This window comes from Mastomys coucha, unplaced genomic scaffold (genome assembly GCF_008632895.1).
Source record: "Mastomys coucha isolate ucsf_1 unplaced genomic scaffold, UCSF_Mcou_1 pScaffold2, whole genome shotgun sequence".
NCBI lineage: Eukaryota > Metazoa > Chordata > Mammalia > Rodentia > Muridae > Mastomys > Mastomys coucha.
The window spans coordinates 22,821,308-22,839,444 of record NW_022196902.1 but is presented as its reverse complement, the minus strand read 5'-3'; the positions used below and the strand labels follow the sequence as shown (position 1 = coordinate 22,839,444).

General features: G+C 38.5%; 1 long non-coding RNA gene across 1 annotated transcript in view; it reads right to left on the bottom strand.

The window, feature by feature from the left end:
- LOC116097727 overlaps window positions 1-17,491 on the bottom strand; it is a 34,235-nt gene extending 16,744 nt beyond the window's left edge. The window contains exons 1-2 of the long non-coding RNA XR_004121538.1: window positions 17,440-17,491; window positions 5,717-6,070 (exon numbers count right to left, since the gene is read on the bottom strand). This is a non-coding gene — a long non-coding RNA (uncharacterized LOC116097727). The remainder of the gene's footprint in view (window positions 1-5,716; window positions 6,071-17,439) is intronic.
- Window positions 17,492-18,137: the final 646 nt, after the last annotated feature.

Below are 18,137 nucleotides of genomic sequence, written 5' to 3'. Positions count from 1 at the left end.
TATTCCATCATTGTATCTTCTGGGTAAATTATAACTGAAATTACCTGATAAATCTCATATACTTACATACTATATGAGTATACAAGGTGAAGGAATGCTAGGATTCTGTACTGTAATGGTAGCTTATTAATCTGCTCTATCTCCCTGGCAGCAGCTGTGCGAGTTCCTCACTAGCTTCCCAGTGTTCTAGATTCTTGAATGAAAGACACACACACACACACACACACACACACACACACACACAGAGCCTTCTATAGCTGGGCCACTCCCAAACTTCCACATTGCTAATGCCTCCCGTCCAATATTCCTGAGTTATTATTACTAACTAAAATCTATATTCCATCTTTGCTACTCTAGACACAATGGGAGGGGTGCCCTGGGACCACTCTTTCCCAGGTCTTACATGGCTGTTATTCTGTCTTCTGCCACTCTCTAAAAGTCCCAGCTCTGTCTCCCTGTCCAGACATTAGCCACTGGCAACTTTATTTACCGATCAAAGCCAACTGAAGGCAGGGAGCCTTAGCATCTTACACACAGATGCTCAAGTTCCCATGTAATTTTGGGAGTAGAATTAACACAAGTAGCATTAGAACCAGTCACAACACTGTACACTACTACTGTGTTATGTGTTCATATCACTTGCCAAAGATAAATAAAGTATCCCACTTTACTTCGTAACTTCTCTTCTTTATTTTGGATGGCTCATATTTTGAAAGTCATTAGTTGGCCCTTCCTGAAATTCAATCTTCCAAGCAGGAAATTGCTAGACCAAGTTTTAGGAGTAAATCTTTATTAAAAATAAAAGTTCGTACTACAAGGATTTTTCTGCAGTATTTCCATTGGAACAATTGTTTACATTGTTCCTCTTTAACACTGAGGAGATACCCTAATCCTAATGCTTGTCTTTTGAGTTTTAATTTTTTCTCCTGAAAAATTGATATCTCCTCTGTATAGCATTGATCACCTGACTTTGGCTCTCTGAAAGGGGCCCTGGGTCAGAGTAAGACCAGGTACCAAGTTCTCCATGCCCTCGTTGCAGAGCTCCAGATCTGCACAAACCATATTAAGTTTTAGGTTTTACTTAGATAAACTATTTTGACTGTCCTCTTTTCAGGAACCCTTGACTATACTCTGTGACATAGACTTTACGCAGACTCCCTTGCATAATTCACGAGTCTCAACCTTGTACTCCATGGTTCTCGGTTCTCACAGATCAGGACTCACTCTGATCACATCACAGGCCTCCAAAATTATTGCCAAAAAGTGTAAAATTCTCCTGTTTCTATTCTTGAGAACTGTTGTTGGTTTCTGAGGATAGGACTGTTGCCTTGAAGCCCAGAAGTTCTTTCAAATATTACGCTTGCCAATTTAAAGACTAATATTAGAGAGCTAGACAGTGTGGTACATGCCTTGTAAGTCATAGCATTCTGCATGTTGAGGTAGTAGGGTTGGGAATTGAAGACCAGCATGAGTTCAGCCATGAATTCCAGGCCAGCCTGGGCTGTGGGGTCCTATCTCAGGGGAACAAACAAACAAACAAACAAAAACGACCAACAAGGTAATAATAATAACAACAATAGAGAAACATGTTTTATACTGAGCTTTTCTCACTTAGAAGTTAAGGCACCTCAGATAGATACAAGAAAATGCTATGTTTCCAAAGTGATTTTGAATCTACTCAAGTTGGTAACAAAGTTTACCTATCATAATGAGCAATTTAAAAATAGGCTAGAAATTCCCCTGTAGCAAGCACAGTACTGCCATTATCTTGCCATTTCCACTGGCCTCATCTTCTGTATCTTTTATTCCCTGAAGTTTTGCCTGAAGAATTTCTCTGCATCTGTCTTCTAAAGACATCTAAAAAAATTGAGATGTGTAAGCCACTCTTTAGTTTAAAAATGATGCAGTGGACTCTTCAAGTTTCATAACCCTGAATTTAATTTCATATGTCAAGTCATTTTTTTTAAATAAAGTAATTTTATACATCTATAATGGCTAATCCTGGTGGTCACCTTTACTATATCTTGAGTAAACTACAATCCAGACTTGGAGGGCTTACTTGTGATCCACAACTTGAGGCTAGAAGATACAAGTTTCTGACCTGGATCTTGTCATGGAGATGTTCAGGCATAGTGGCACAAAAAGTTTAGGCCCAAACAAAGTATTACACACTTTTAAGCCCAGGAGACTGAGGCAAGGAGATCTCTGAGTTCAAGGTCAGCCTGGGGCAAAGCAAGTCAAGATCCAGGTGTGGTGGCACACACCTTTAATCTGGGCCACACCTTCTGCTGGAGGCCTACATAAGGACACTGGAAGAAGGAAGATTCGCTCTTCTTTGCCTGCTTGCACTTACTTGCCAGCACATCTGTTGGAACCTACTTCTATAGAAGACCAGAAGAAACAACAAGCCTCATGAGCAACTACAAGACTCTTTGACTTCCTAGTCACAGCTAACCATTGTTGAGTTAGTGGACTACAGACTATAAATCATCACAATAAATTCCCTTAATATAGAGAGACACTTCATAAATTCTGTAACTCTAGAGAACTCTGACTAATACAGAAGTTGGTACTAGGAGTGGGTTTTGCTGTGATAGGCCTGATCATGTTTTTGTTTGGAAGAATATGGATTTGGAGACTTTGGATTTAGAAAGCACTGGAATGCTTTAACTTGGGCTTAATGGACTATCCTAGAAGAAATATAGAAGACTTTATTGCTGTGAGTTGTTTTGAACTGTACTAACCTGACCCAAGAGGATTCAGTGGAGAAGAATTACAGTTGTGGTGTAGAGACTGGTTTTGTTTTGTTTTGTTTTGTTTTTGTGGTATTTTGGTGAAAATTGTGGCTGCTTTTGGCAATTGTCCAAAGAGTCTGCTGGAGGTTCAGGTGAAGAGATTTAGATTAATTGCTTTGAAAAAGGAAGTCTCAAAACAGTCTGATGTAAATTCTGTTGTGTGGTTACTAAAGTTCACCCTTATGAAGAGCTTTTTAATGAAAAGGAGCAAATTAAGAAAGAAAAAAATACAAAATATATGGCTCAAGGGTTCAATTAAAGGGTCATTAGGAAGTAGAATAAAGCTGAATCCTTTGTTCTAGAAGATACCAAATTAAGGGAGTGGGACTTTGAGGCAAGATCCTACCCAGCTAAGTTTAGAACCAGGCATGGTGGTACACAACTTTAATCCCAGGAGATAAAGCAAGCAGATCTCTTGAGTTCAGGGCTAGCCTGGGAAAAAGCAAGTTCTAAAAGGTGAAGAAAAGCTTAAGTCCAGGCATGGTGGTATACACTTTTAATCCCAGGAGACAGGCATGCAGATCTCTGACTTCAAGGTCTATCTATAAAGCAAGATACAGGACAGCTAATCTTAGGCAGTGAAGAAATTGGAAAACAGAAGGCTAGTGACAATGTAATAGAACATAGAGGCCGGGGCATGGAAGGTAATGATTTGTATATGCTTGGTCCAGGGAGTGGCACTATTTGGAGGTGTAGGTTTTAATACCCTAGTCCTAGCTGCCTGGAAACCAGTCTACCACAAGCAGTTTTCAGATGAAGACTCTCATCTGGACTCTCAGACCCTCCTGTATCATTCCTGCTCTTGCCTTGACAATAGTAGACTGAACTTTTGAGCCTGTTAAACCAGCCCCAATCAAATATTGTCCTTATAAGAGTTGCCTTGGTCATGGTGTCTGTTCAAAGCAGTAAAACCCTAACTAAGACAACATCCAAGGGCTTATCCCTTAGTATCTTTGGGTATTCCCTTGTCACTCTATTGTAAAAATATTTTCTTGTTACAATGCTTAAACTAAGATTCTGAAAGGTTAGGGTAATTTCCAGCAGTCCTATATCATGTATGGTACAGCATATCAGTACCCAATTTCTTTCTTTCTTAATATGTTAATTTTGTTTGTAAGTTCTGATCAAGTGTGAAAAAAATACTGCACTTACCCACAGTGACAATTAACAATTGGTTTTAAAAATTTAATGCATAGGAAATTCTTTCTTGCTTTCAACACAAATCTCTCATGCAACCCAAGTCTAACTCCCTTTTTTCCATGTCTTGAAGACAGAGTTCACTGCCTGAACAGTGAATGTATCTCCTTTGTTCTTAGTCTGTTCTTGGAGTTTTTACTATAATTCATTTGACTCTAAAACATGTTTTTAATCCATGGAAGACAGTTCAGGAAAGCATTTCTACTGCACTGACCTCTCTCCTGAATTTGGAATTCTGCCGATTTAAGTGAGGACACTTGCTCTATTAGACTAGTATACAATAAGGTATCCAAAACAGAGCCTCAAAAATAGCCACTGCTAAAGTATGTATGCTTTTCCTTTTCATTGGACTCAAGTAAGCCATGTCAAAAGATCATTTTAATTTACCAATAGGAATTAGAATTGTGCTCCTGGGTTCTGTTGAGTTTCTTCTGAGCCATTTACATTGCTGAAGTGCTCTGTACCTAGTTAGATAAGGTCAGCCAGGAAGCTGGGACTAACAGGGCATACCTACTCGCACAGACACGCACACATTCAAGGACTTCACATTTCTTGCTTTCTTTACTGTTTTCATATTCAATCCTGAATGTGGAATATTCAATCCTATGTTGCCTTTTGTAATTTTGGGAACCAGGGGGCTTCAACTTATGATTTAACCAAATACAAAGGTTTGTAATCTCAAATCAAAAACTTTGGTCTGCATTGACACATAGAAACACTGCATGAAAATAGCTTTTTTGTTTCTTTGAAGAAACATCCATGACTTACTGAAAATCAGCTATTTTTAACTACTTGCTCTTTTCTGTCAGTTTGGAAAGATACTGACCTTTTTGAGACTTGTATATTATGAGCAGAGACACTGTCTCTTGTAAGGGCTTGGGAATAACAGCCTGTTTTCATGGTAGTTTCCATAACTGAATATAGCTCTGCAACTGATGGAGAGGCCTCCTCTCCCTAGGGCATTGAGAAGGTATTAAGCATTGTTGAAGTATTATTAAAATCACTATTGATGCTGAGTTTAGATTGTGAGCACCCATGCCCAATTTGCTATAAACAGAGATATTGAGTACTTGGTGATATGTCTCCTTCAGAAGCAGCTATCAGAATATATTTTGCTGTGGAGTTTGAATCATTGGCCTCACAGCCAATAGGACAAGTCTTGTGCTAGCACCAGCCACTACCAACACCACAAACACCTCAGTACAAGTGTGCCCAGACTGAATACCATGGCTGTCAAAGATGTAGCTTTGTCAGTGCTGTTTAAACAGTTTGTACCAGACATTTCATGCTATAAATAAGCCTGAGGAGTTCTAGATGACTCTGTAACAGTGTCCACTTTGGCAGAATCGGAGCATGTTCTTTATGAGAAACTAATGATAAGATGCAAGGCTATGATTGGCTCAGACAACTGTCAAAACAAATGGCTGTGGCTGGCCCAAATACACCTTTTCAGGCCAGACAATCTGACTACAGAGGCTCCCTCCCAGAATCATCTGGTAGACACTACTGGGATGCTGGAATTAACTTAGTTAGATTGTTAGCTCAGGTTGTCCACTCTTGCCAACTTTCAGTAATATGATCTGATCTGGATCAGCAAGAAGCAGTGGACAGCAGAAAGCCGTGGTGGTAGCAAGAACTCTAAGACAAGGACAATGACCAATGAAGAGACAGCAGGAATGGCAGCTACTGCAAGGAAGTGAAAAAGATCCCAGTGATTTTTGTACCTGGGGCTGGCTTCAAATTGACAATGGACAATGGTGGGCTCCAGATGTCCCAGGTGTGGGCCTTAGCTTGCTGACCAACACAGTCTGCTTGTGTGGGCAGCTGAACAAGCAGAAGAGTTCTTAGCATGGTTTCCTTAAACACAGAACAAGTGGCCACATGGTGATGGACCCATCTGCCTATAGTAAGCATAGGCTTGGTTTCACTCATCTGACAATAGGCTCTCATGGCTGAATGATCTCTGAATGGACCCCTAGGTCCTGAGTGGGTGGATATTCTTGCTCCCAATCTGGTTCCACTGTGTTGTCCACACTGTGGCTGCCAACCCAATCATCTTGTCAGGATATGGGAGTTGCCTGATAGGAAGAAAAGAGATAAATAAAAATAAAAAAATAAGGATCCAGGTAAAACAGTTTTAGCATTTGAGATTAGCAGAAGTAGACTTAAGTATGGAGAGTGGCTTAAAGAAAGATAGCCAGATGAGCCACAGAAGAGAACTTGCAGGCCTTGGTTGCCACAGAAACTCAAGAACTCAAGTAGTTTTCACAACCAAGTGTCTCAGTAATCAAGATGAGAATGGCCATACCCATAATCCCTGGTAGTGTCACTGATTACCTTTTCCTACAGCTGAGTAGTGTGTGTGGGGGAGGGGGATCCTGCAGTCCTTGGAAGCAAATGGGCCCACACCACCCAGTCAGTTCTACACCTACACATCCCACTGCATCATCTGCTTTTCAGTTGGTGTCCTTTTGCTCCTTCAGGTTTCAGTATCTGGTTCAGTAGTACATACACAACTTTCCCATTATTTCCTTCACCTCTTATTGGATAGAATCTACACAAATTTTGAAAATGTCAAAACATCAATTACAAAAACTGCCTATTGTCATAGCCAAAAAGGAAAAAAAGAAAAGAAAACAAAGAAAAACAAAAAACTGTCTTTATCTTAGAAATTTCCCTGATGTCTTACCATCATGTTATTTATTTATTTATTTATTTATTTATTTATATTAGATATTTTCTTTATTTACATTTCAAATGGTATCTCCTTTCTTGGTTTCCCCTCCAAAAAAATAAATAAATAAAAACTCTGTTTCCCTCCCCCCCCATCCCAGTGCTCACCAACCCATCTTCTCCTGCTTACTGGCCCTGGCATTCCCCTATACTGGGGCATAGAACCTTTACAGGACCAAGGGCCTCTCCTCCCACTGATTACTGACTTGGCCATCCTCTGCTATGCATATGCTGTTTGAGCTGTGAGTCCTACCATGTGTACTCTTTGGTTGGTGGTTTAGTCATTGGGAGCTCTGAGGGTACTAGGTAGTTCATATTGTTGTTCGTCCTAAGGGGCTGCAAACCCTTCAGCTCCTTCGGTCCTTTTTCTAGCTCCTTCAGTAGGGACCCTATGCTCAGTCCAATGGATAGCTGTGAGCGTTTACTTTTGTATTACTCGGGCACTGGCAGAGCCTCTCAGGAGACAGCTATATCAGGCTCCTGTCAGCCATCCACAATAGTGTTTGGGTTTGGTAATTGAATATGGGAAGGATTCCCAGGTGGAACAGTCTCTGGATTGTCCTTCCTTCTCTGCTCCACACTTTATAACTCCTCCACGGGTATTTTGTTCCCCCTTGTAAGAAGTATCAAAGTATCCATAGTTCTTCCTTCTTGAGTTTCTTGTAGTTTGTAGATTGTATTTTGGGTATTCTGAGCTTCTGGGCTAATATCCACTTATCAGTGAGTGCATACCATGTGTGTTCTTTTGTGATTGGATTACTTTACTCAGGATGATATTCTCCAGATCCATCCATCTGCCTACAAACTTCATAAATTCATTGTTTTTAATAGCTGAGTAGTACTCCGTTGTGAAGATGTATGACGTTTTCTGTATCTATTCCTCTGTTGAGGGACATCTAGGTTGTTTCCAGTTTCTGGCTATTATAAATAAGGTTGCTATGAACATAGTGGAGCAGGTGTCCTTATTACATGTTGGAGCATCTTCAGGGTATATGCCCAGGAGTTAGCATGTAGAAGAATGCAAATTGATCCATTCCTATCTCTTTGTACAAAGCTCAAGTCCAAGTGGATCAAGGACCTCCACATAAAACAAGATACACTGAACCTAATAGAAAATAAAGTGGGGAAGAACCTCAAGCACATGTGCACAGGGGAAAATTTCCTGAACAGAACACCAATAGCTTATGCTCTAAGATCAAGAATTGACAAATGGGACCTCATAAAATTACAAAGTTTCTATAAGGCAAAGGACACTGTCAATAGGACAAAAAGGCAACCAACAGATTGGGAAAAGATCTTTACCAATCTTATATCTGATAGAGGACTAATATCCAATATATACAAAGAACTCAAGAAATTAGACTCCAGAGAACCAAATAACCCAATTAAAAATGAGGTACATAGCTAAACAAAGAATTCTCAACTGAGGAATACCAAATGACTGAGAAGCACCTAAAGAAATGTTCAACATCCTTAGTCATCAGGGAAATGCAAATCAAAACAACCCTGAGATTCCACCTCACACCAGTCAGAATGCCTAAGATCAAAAACTCAGGTGACAGCAGATGCTGGTGAAGTTGTGGAGAAAAGAGAAACACACCTTCATTGCTGGTGGGTTTGCAAGTTGGTGCAACCACTCTGGAAACCAGTTTGGCAGTTTCTCAGGAAATTGTACATTGTATTATCATGTTTTTATAAGGCCATTCTGCACTGAATTTGGCTTCAGGCCACAGATACTCTGGAGTAGGGGCTCCTTCCGTTGTTGTTATATTTGACACTGTGGTGCTGCTGTGTTAATAGCAAAGACACTTTATGGGTTGGATGTTGAATGAACAGCAAGGCAAATATTGTTTCCAAAATGAATGCTTTGGGCAGGCTCCGGCCTGGTCATCATTACTAGGGGAAGAAAAACTTTTTCTGAGTTGTTCTGCTTTTATGAAAGTCTCCTTCCCCTAGCTTTTTTTTTTTTTTTGAAATTTTTTATTTTTGGTATGTGTTGAAGTAACCTTGTCTGAGACATTGAGTGGAAACTTTGGCTCGTAAAGAATAGGAATTCTTTCCTTCACTTGTTAGATATGTTTATGAAGTAGAAATTATTTGTTGGGCTGCTAGCTTTCATTACATATAACATATAACTGAGTTAATTTGGGCTGTAGACTTAAATAGCACTTGGGTGAGTGCCCAGGTGTGAAGAATCCTTTGGGATTAAGGGTAGATGATACTGAATTCACAATAAACTGTCCGCTAAAAGGGGCTTTTAATTCCTCGGGATACATTCCTAAGTCTGTTTAGTAACTATATCATTCTGTTGATAAACATTTCAACAGATTCAGAGATTATACTTGAAAAACAACTCCCCAAATTTAGCACTCTTTTATTTTAACACTGATTGGATGTATTTTAGATACAACCAGAGCAATAAATTTTCCTTCTTCCTAACTTCACAGAGTATAAAGTTCCTTCACAAACAAGCCCCTGGAGTGACAGATGCAGTTTTCATGTGAACTCTACCTTTGTCCAAAACTCAGGAACACTAAAATGACAACGAGGACAGAATTCATCTGTGTGTAGTGGGGTCATACTGAGTCTCTTAATGTGTGATTTTGTTGTCTGACTTACATCACTTTATGCCATCTGTGTTCTGCTGAGCAGAAATAAATTTGTTACTTTGACGATGATTAACTTGTCTTATTTCCTGAGCATTTTTTCAACTTGGAGCAAAATTAAAATATTATCCCAGAGATCTGTATTTTGTTAAACCTAACATTGCTTAGTTTCCAGGAACTCACAGATCTGTGATCTAGGGCCACAGTTTTCAGGGGAGAAAATATTATTAGGAAAGAGAAAGAAAAAAAAGTAAAAGTTGGAGTGGTCAGGTAGCACAGGAGCAAGTCTATGTCAGGAGAGCTTATTGGTCTGTGTGAGGCGTGAGGGTAATCTTTCCTATGGCAGGTTTGGCAAGGCTTCTGTAGATAGCAGAGGAGCTGACAGAGGCAGCAGTATACATGGGATGGCAGACAAAGAACAGTAAAACCATAGGATAAATCCAGAAGCTAGAATAGAACAGAGTGAAGTTCCATAGCAACAAGACTAATGCTACTAGGTTTTGGTAGGGACAGACAGAAGGTTTCTGTCAGATGCCTATGATAATTCTGATACTTGTTTTAAAAAGATGTGTCAGTGGATTTTTAACCACTGACTTTCAATTCAGAGTCCCCCCCCCTCCCCAACACAGAAAGCCATCTTGGGTAATCATCACACAGACTCTCAAGGAAATCTCTAGTATGCTGTGTAGAGGAATGTGATCCTCACCCCAGAGATATGAGGGATGTCAGATTGAACTATGGAAAACACTTCTCTATCCATCAATGGTGAAGTCTCTTTAATATCTTGTGTGTTTGGGTAATTGATGGAGATCTTGAGCACCTAAGAGAAATAATTAGTAGGAACTGTGTAATGCAAAATTGGACAATGAAGAATAAAATAGAGTCTTGGCAGGAGGTCTTGGAGACTGCTCTCTTTGATCACTCTGTTTTGTGTTTGTTTGCTTTTTTCCTTCCCTGCCACACATACAAGATTCAATATTTGTATATTTCATCATTCTGCCAATCAAATAAATGTCCATGCAATTTATATAGAGTATTCTCCACTTTGGTAAGATGGAGGAAAATGGTATGTTTACTTATTCGATAAATTGTTATCAACAAAAATCTCAAATTAGACCTAAACAAAAGCATTCCAGACAATTATGTTTTGGATCTGGATACATTTTGAATATTTTGAATCATATTTCAACTTTTGCTATGCTCAAATAGTTGTATAGGTGTCATGGCATGAGTATCAAAGTATTTTGAGAATATTAATTTGAATACTAGTAGATCCTCAGATAATATGTATTCATGTGCTTTCAAGATATGTTAGTGCACTTTTTAAAAGCTTTATTTTTATAAACATTATTGCCTTTAACCCTAAAGATATGTTTTTAAAATTTCAAACCTCTATTCTAATTTTATCTTATGCTCTAATCATCAGACAGTTATTTCTCAAGGATTTGAAATGTATTTGTACTCCAGGGTTTTTTACTAGGATTTAATGACTTTTAATTATTTCAGATAATCATTTTTTAACATGCTTTTTTTTTCCAGAAACTTTATCTGTAGTTACTTCTATAATCAATTTAGACTTGTTTTCTCAAAAGCGACAGAATGGAATCTGTTACATTAGGGATTGTAATACCCTGATGCCTGTGGGGTTTCCATGTCTGTTAATGTATGCCAGGGTTGCACTTGGTTAGTTTCATTTCGTATTTTAATAGTTACATATATTCTGTTCATAGTAAATTTATATTAAACCTTGTATTTTCAACAACACATTTTCTCACTTGGATTTCTTTATCTAGAAGAAATGTTGTTGTATGCTTTTAAAAATACATATTCAGAACAGAATCTTATTTTGTATTCTTTTATTCATTCATTAAACAGATGTATGCAAGTTTTCAGGCACAGAACTTGGGTGGGAGGTCAAGCCTGAATAAAAAATGTGTCATTTCCTAGTGAAGCCTTTGTTAGTGGGAATACCAACGAACATCACAGTGGAACACATATCTTTTCATGGTGAAAAATTGTCTGCTGCCACAGACCACATGCTATACTCCCTGCAGTATCTCAGAAGATGGCTCACCAAATGGATCATGAGAAGATGCAATAAATCTGAGTCCTCTGTCCTTCCTTGAGTAGCTGCTAAGAGTAAAGCACAAATCTCAGTAGCAAACCACTAGACAATTCATTGACAAATTTCAGTAGCACACCACTAGATAATTCATTGGCAACCTTTTTTCCACACTGAACAGTATTCAAAGCACAGCTTCCAATCAGTATCTAATTTACACAATTCATTCTGGTCACATTTCTTTCTCTGGTCTGTCACTTCTTAAAATACACTGTTGAATAAGTAAATAAATAAATAAATAAATAATTACTTCACCAAATGTTTTCCTAAAGTCAGGATACACAGGATTTCACCTCTCTTAAAGAAGCAGTTTAAAAATATTTCAAAGGATGTATTATCCTCAAAGTCTTTTGAAATTATTGAACCACCATCCATATGGAAGCAAATTTAAATTTTTAAGTATTCCCATTGATTAAGTTTTTTTTTTCAATATCAGCTTCTGAAGTGACTTAATGCCTTGCCTTTAGATAGAATTGGTTACTGTAGAGCCTGCATTCCAATGGCAGGTTCTACCATTCAATGACTAGAAAAAGAAAATAATTGAGAAGCACTTAACACATTTATAAATGATGTACAGAGATAGAATCTAGGTCTCCAGAGGATATCAGACAAGCCTAGTTATAAGAGAAGATAGGCCAATTGACCATCCAATGAGAAATGCTTTCTTAAAAAATTAATCATTCCTTTCATTACATCTCAAATGATCAAATGATGATATCCCCCTTTCCTGTTACCCCTCCACAACATCCATCCCATCCCCTCTTCTCACCTTTGCCTCTATGAGAGTGCTTCCCCACCCACCCACCAACTCCCACCCCACCACTCTAGCATCCCCCCCTACACTGGGGCATCAAACCTCCACAGGACCAAGGGCCTCCCCTCCCATTGATGTCAGACAAGGCTATCCTCTGCTTCATATGTATCTGGAGCCATAGATCCCTCCTTGGTTGGTGGTCTAATCCCAGAGAGCACTGGGTGGTCTGGCCAGCAGATATTGTGGGATTGCAATCCCCCTCTGCTCCTCCAGTCCTTCTGCCAGCTTCCCTACTGTGGTTCCCTGAGCTCAGTCTGATGATTGGTTCCAAGCCTCCACATCTGCATTGGTCAGGAGCTGACAAAACCTCCCAGGGAATACCCACAAGTTTCTGTCAGCAAGTTACCTCTTCACAACAAAAACAGTGTGGAGTTTGGTGTCTGCAGACAGGATGGGTCCCCAGGTGCGGCCGTCCTAGTTGGCACTTTCTTCAATCTCTGTTCCATTATTTGTCCCTGTTTTACTTTAGACAGGAACATTTCTGGGTTTAAAAACTTTGAGATGGGTGGGGAGCCATGCCTATCTACTGGAGGTAGTCTCTTGAGGTTCTATTGCTAGACAATGATTTTGTGTTTCAGATGTAACACATGCTACAAGAATAATTGGCATAGCATGTAGTTTGAGTTATGTTTAGAAAATATCAGGCAATGTAACCAAAAGTTTGTAGGTTGTCAGTATGATTAAAATGCATCCACACTCATGTCATATCTGTGACATTTAGGATAGCAGTAGCATAATTTATCCTCATGCTGTCAGTCCACTGTATTGTGACACTTAGTCTGTCAAGATGCAAATATGATATTTCTCAAATGAAACTTCCATGAGCACTAACAGCTAGTGCAATCTCATAGAGAGAGATTTGGAAAATGATAATTTCATTATTTGCAAAGTGGACTCCTATATTAATATGTTCAAACTTCTGTTTGTCAGTGTTGTAGTAAGTAGTCTGCAAATGGCATTGGGGATTCAGATTGTTTGTGGTATATCTTAGTGTCATCACTTTCTATAATAAATATGGCTGGACCTAAATTACAAAAGACTATTAAAGAGATGAGGACCTGTGATTTTAGAAGCTGGTTAGAGAAGACAGTGTTACTTTATGTTTATTCCTACAAAATGAGTTGGTGATATTGTCATAAAGGAAGCCAGACACCATATTATAATAAAGATGTTCATAAATTCCCATGAAATATCTATGTGGTAAGACGGTGCAGGTTAATTCTATCAGCCAGCATTTCATGTGGCTACAGCTCTGAAGAAATCTCTACTGCACATTCCTGAGCCTAAGAGACCCCTTTCTGGAAACACTCAGAGAAGATATTCCCAAATGCTTCACACAGAAATGAAGAGCTGGTGAGAGTTTTTCATTTGTAAGTTGCAGTGCTTCAGGGTAGTTTGTTATGCAAAAAATTATAATTTATGTAACTCACCTATTAGAGCCTTGTGCAAAAGAATTCACCTAATATTTAAATGTTAGACATGTTGAATTACAATTATATAGAAAAATGTCAAGTTTACATTTCATGGAGAAAATCTCTCAGGTTAAACAATAATCACCTAACTACTTCAATCTGTTTCTGAATAACAATAATAATGCCATCAACAAAATAGATAAACCCTTAGCCAGACTAACTAGAGGGTACAGAGACAGTATCCTAATTAACAAAATCAGAAATGAAAATGGATACATAATAACAGAAACTGAGGAAATAAAAAAAAAAATCATGAGATCCTACTACAAATACCTATACTCAACAAAATTGGAAAACCTGGATGAAATGGACAATTTTCTAGACAGATACCAGGTACTAAAGTTAAATCAAGATCAGATAAACAATCTAAACAGTCCTATATCCTCTGAAGAAATAGAAACAGTTGTTAATAGTCTCCCAACCAAAAAAAAAGGAAATCCAGGAACACATGGGTTTAGTGCAGACTTTTCGCAAACCTTCAAAGAAGACCTAATATGAATACTCCTCAAACTATTCCACAAAATAGAAACAGAAGGAACTCTACCCAATTCGTTCTGTGAAGCCACAATTACATTGATACCAAAACCACATAAAGACCTAACAAAGAAAGAAAACTTCAGACCAAATTCCTTTGGGAATATCGATGCAAAAATACTCAATAAAATTGTGGCAAACTGAATGCATCAAAATAATCATACATCATGATCAAGTAGGCTTCATCCCAGGGATGCAGGGATGGTTCAATATACAGAAATCCATCAATGTAATCCATTATATAAACAAACTCAAAGGAAAAAAAGTGAGATGATTTCATTAGATGCTGAGAAAGCATTTGACAAAATCCAACACCCCTTCATAATAAAAGTCTTGGAAACATCAGGAATTGAAGGACCATATATAAACATAGTAAAAGCAGTATACAGCAAACCAGTCACCAACATCAAAGGGAGAGAAACTTGAAGCAATCCTACTAAAATCAGGGATTATGCAAGGCTGCCTACTCTCTCCCTACCTATCAATATTGTACGTGTAGCCAGAGCAACTGGACAACATAAGGAGATCAAAGGGATACAAATTGGAAAGGAAAAAGTCAAATTATCACTATTTGCTAATGATGTGATAGTATACTTAAGTGAGCTCAAAAATTCCACCAAAGAACTCCTAAACCTGATAGGAGCAAAGCAGTTTGATATAAAACTAATTCATGAAAACCAGTGGGCTTCCTCTACACAAAGTATAAACAGGCTGAGAAAGGAATTAGGGAAACAACGGTTTTTACAATAGTCACAAATAATATGAAATACCTTGGTGTGACTCTAACTAAGCAAGTAAAATATCTGTATGATAAGAACATTAAGTCTCTGAAGAAGGAAATCAAAGAAGATCTCAGAACATGGAAAGATCTCCCATGCTCATGGATCAGCAGGATTAATATAGTAAAAAAGGCCATCTTGCCAAAAGCAATCTTCAGATTCAATGCAATTCCCATCAAAATTCGAACTCAATTCTTCATAGAATTGGAAAGAGCAATTTGCAAATTCATCTGGAATAACAAAAATCCTAGGATAGCGAAAACTATTCTCAACAATAAAAGAACCTCTTGTGGAATCACCATCCTGGACCTTAAGCTTTACTCCAGAACAATTGTGATAAAAACTGCATGGTATTGGTACAGTGACAGGCAGGTGGATCAATGGAATAGAGTTGAAGACCCAGAAATGAACCCACACACCTATGGTCATTTGATCTTTTACAAAGGCACTAAAACCATCCAGTGGCGCTTTCTACCTAGGAGGAGGTTCTGCAGATCCACAGCCCTCTCTGCCCCTTCCCTGTAAGCAGAGACCTTGCCTTCAGGGAGTGTTCCAACCCAGAGACTCAGGAGGAGGCGAGACCAGGCAGGAGGCATAGGCCTCAGAAGTGGCAGGGTACCTGCACAGGATCCTTTCTATGTCCTTCTTCACCTAGGAGGAGGTTCTGCAGATCCACAGCTCTTTCTGTCCCTTCCCCACAAGTTGAGAGCTTGCCTTCAGGGAGAGTTCCAACCCAGAGACTCAGGTCTTACCTGAAGAGAGCTGACCTTCCAGAAGTGCTGACACAGGCTTACAGACACACAGGAGGAACAAGCTCCAGCCATAGACAGCAAGAACATCTAACACCAGAGATCAACAGTTGGTGAAAGGCAAACGCAAGAATCTTACCAACAGATACAAAGACTACATGGCTTCATCAGAACCAAGTACTTCCACCACAGCAAGTCCTGGATATCCCAAAACACCAGAAAAGCAAGATTTGGATATAAAATCATGTCTCATGATGGTGATAGAGGAATTTAAGAAGAGCATGAATAACTCCCTTAAAGAAATACAGGAGAACACAGGTAATCAGGTTAAAGCCCTTAAAGAGGAAACATAAAAATCCTTTAAAGAATTACAGGAAAGCACAACCAAACATGAAAAAACTGAACAAAAGCATCCAGGACCTAAAAATGGAAGTAGAAACAGTTAGGAAATCACAAAGAGAGACAACTCTGGAGATAGAAATCCTAGGAAAGAAGTCAAGAACCATAGATGCAAGCATCATGAACAGAATTCAAGAGATAGAAGAGAGAATCTCAGGGGCAGAAGATACCACAGAAAACATTGACAAAACAGTCAAAGAAAGCACAAAATCCAAAAAGCTCCTAACCCAAAACATCCAGGAAATTCAGGACACAATGAGAAGACCAAATCTAAGGATAATAGGAATAGAAGAGAGTGAAGACCTCCAACTTAAAGGGCCAGTAAATATCTTCAACAAAATTATAGAAGAAAACTTCCCTAACCTAAAGAAAGAGATGCCCATGAACATACAAGAAGTCTATAGAACTCCAAATAGACTGGACCAGAAAAGAAATTCCTCCCGCCACATAATAGTCAAAACACCAAATGCACAAAACAAAGAAAGAATATTAAAAGCAGTGAGGAAAAATGGTCAAGTAACATATAAAGAAAAGCAAGTCTATCAGAATCATACCAGACTTCTCTCCAGAGACTATGGAAGCTAGAAGATCATGGATTGATGCTATACAGAACTTAAGAGAACACAAATGCTAGCCCAAACTACTATACCTAGAAAAACTCTCAATTACCATAGATGGAGAAACCAAAGTATTCCATGACAAAAATTTACACAATACATTTCCACAAATCTAGCCCTTCAAAGGCTAATAAGTGGAAAACTTCAACACAAGGAGGGAAACTACATCCTAGAAAAAGCAAAAAAGTAATTTTCCAATAAAATTAAAAGATAGCCACATGAACATATTTCCAACTCTAACAACAAAAATAACAGGAAGCAATGATTAGCTTTCTTTAATATCTATTAATATCAATGGACTCAATTCCCCCAAAAAAATATAGATGAGGAGGGACACTTCATATTCATCAAAGGTATGATGTACCAAGAGGAACTTTCAATTCTTAACCTCTATGCTCCAAATGCAAGAGCATCTACATTCATACAAGAAACGTTACTAAACCTCAAAGACACATTGGACTGCACACAATAATAGTGGGAGATTTCAACACCCTACATTCTGTAATGGACAGATCATGGAAACAGAAACTAAACAGAGACATGGTGAAACTAACAGAAGTTATGAAACAAAGGATTTAACAGATATCTATAGAACTTTTTATCCTAAAACAAAAGTATATACCTTCTTCTCCGCACCTCATGGTACCTTCTCCAAAATTGACCATATAATTGATCACAGATCAGGCCTCAACAGATACAAGAAGATTGAAATAATTCCTTGCATTCTATCAGATCATTATGACTAAGGCTGCTCCTCAATAACAACATAAACAATAGAATGCCCACACACACATGGAAGCTTAACAACACTCTACTTAATGATAACTTGGTCAAGGAAGAAATAAAGAAATTAAAGACTTTTAGAGTTTAATGAAAATGAAACCACAACATATCCAAACTATTGAGACACAATGAAAACAGTCCTAAAAGGAAAACTCATAGCTTTAATTGGCTCCAAAAAGAAACTGGAGAGAACATATACCAGCAATTTGACAGCACATCTGAAAGCTGTAGAACAGAAAGATGCAAATTCACCCAAGAGGAGTTGAAGGCAGGAAATAATCAAACTTAGGGCTGAAATCAACCAAATAGAAACAAGAAGAACTATACAAAGAATCAACCAAACCAGGAGCTGGTTCTTTGAGAAAATCAACAAAATAGATACGCTCTTAGCCCGACTAACTAGAGGGCACAGAGACAGTATCCTAATTAACAAGGTCAGAAGTGAAAGGGAGACATAACAATAGACACCGAGGAAATCCAAAAAATCATGAGAGCCTACTACAAAAGCCTATATTCAACAAAACTGGAAAACCTGGA